Below are 1880 nucleotides of genomic sequence, written 5' to 3'. Positions count from 1 at the left end.
AAGGATGGGGACTCCAAGGGCCCGCCTGCTTCTGGGGAGCCTGGAGAAGGGGCCAGGGCCCATCGCCAGCAATGGGCTGAGAGGGTTTGAAACAGGAGGAAGCTGCCACCATCAGGAAGGCAATAGGACCTCAGAGTGGGCCTTTCCAACTCTTAGGATGGGGGGTCCAGGGCTGGGAGAGTGAGGAGGTTCCCCTGGAGGAACGTTAGTGTTTCTAGAGCACCTTGGCGTTAGACTGCTGCCACAATGTGCAGGTAGTTGGTGCAGACGTGGTCACTGAGGCTGGGGCACTAGCACCTGCACATAGCTGAGCAGGAAGAAGCCCAACTGGCCGTGCAGCATCCCCTCGTACCAGTTCTCATCGATCTGGTTGATGAACGTGATGAGGTCGCCCTCGCAGAAGCCCAGCTCACCGTCATTCTCAGGCTCAAAGTCATATAGTGCCTTGCAGCTTGGCTGGTCCAGGGGTGGCATACTCCTGCTGGGGGTCCTGGCGGGCTTGTCTGCTGATCTCAATGACGAAGAAGCTGTGATCTTGGGTGCTGGGGCGGAGAGGAATCCCCCATTGGGCTGCTCTGGCTCTCCAAGGTGGAAGGGCTCTCGCGACCAGGGCTTGAACTCCTGCCTGGGGTGTGAGGAGGCTTCCTGCACCCCATGCTTCAGCTTGTCTGCCAGCTCCTCCAGGATCTGCACTGCCTGCCGATGTTAGTCCAGCTGGGCATCCATCCACCAGGGCTGAGAGCTGACTCACCTGCTCAATATCAGTCTCCAGGAGGTTGTGCATGCTGGTCTCTGCCACCTCCTTGGACTCCTCAAACTTCTCCAGGGCCTGCCGCAGCTCCTCATCAGGAAGCCCTCCAGTTTCTTCAGGTGGTGCTGGATCTCCTTCAGATCCTAGTCACACAGATTCTGCAGTGGGTGGATGAAATTCTGTTTGACTTTGATGTCCAGTGAGTCCTTCACCTCAGCCAGGCGCTTCATGGACTTGCCTGCATCCAGCAGGGCATCACCCAAATTGGACTCTCTGCCAAGTTCCTTGCCGTGGAGGACCATGCATTTGTCCACCAGCCCCTCTGACTGTGGTTAGCCAGGGTTCTTCACTTGGCCTCGGATCTTCGATATAGTGTTCGGCATCGTCAGCTTAGCCCATGAGGATGGGTTGGGTTGCAGGTACTCGATGGTTCTGACCAGCACCTCTGCCACAGCCTTGCTGGTAACATCCACCTTCTTTTCCATCTCTTTGAAGTCATTGCCAACCTTCTCGCTGACCAGCTGGCTCGCCTTGTAGAACTGTTTCTTTTTTTTTATTTATTAAAGATTTCTGCCTCCTCCCCGCCACCGGCTCCCATTTCCCTCCCCCCCCATCAAGTTCCCTCCCTCGTCAGCCCTAAGAGCAATCAGGATTCTCTGCCCTGTGGGAAGTCCAAGGACCACCCACCTCCATCCAGGTCTAGTAAGGTGAGCATCTAAACTGCCTAGGCTCCCTCAAAGCCAGTACGTGCAGTAGGATCAAAAACCCATTGCCATTGTTTCTTTAGCCCCACCACCGACATGCCGCCTCCCTCCGTTGGTCGCCCCGCCCGCCTGGACTCAGGTTTCCTTCCTCCTTGCTGCCTCCCCCAAAGCACTTCGCCAGCTCTACCATAAGTTCACTTCTTAAATTATTTCTTTGCTTGTTCCTTTTTAATGAATAGAATCCCAACTTATTTTTAAAAATTGATCATTATTCTGTATTTTATAGAATTATATTGAGATAGTGTTTGTTGCATTCCTTAGTGTACTCGTTATGTAAGATAATGCCATTCAAGCTGGGGCAATAGCTTAGTCATAAAGAGCATGACACAGCCTGAGGGCTGAGTTTGATCCCCTAGAACCCATAG

The 1880-nt window shown here is 53.7% G+C and overlaps 1 pseudogene; it reads right to left on the bottom strand.

The window, feature by feature from the left end:
- Nucleotides 1–273: 273 nt before the first annotated feature.
- Nucleotides 274–1251, bottom strand: LOC121443674 (annotated as a pseudogene).
- Nucleotides 1252–1880: the final 629 nt, after the last annotated feature.

This window comes from Microtus oregoni, unplaced genomic scaffold, assembly GCF_018167655.1.
Source record: "Microtus oregoni isolate MIOR12 unplaced genomic scaffold, Mior012 000111F_ref0000342, whole genome shotgun sequence".
Lineage (NCBI taxonomy): Eukaryota > Metazoa > Chordata > Mammalia > Rodentia > Cricetidae > Microtus > Microtus oregoni.
This window is presented reverse-complemented; position numbering and strand designations above follow the sequence as displayed.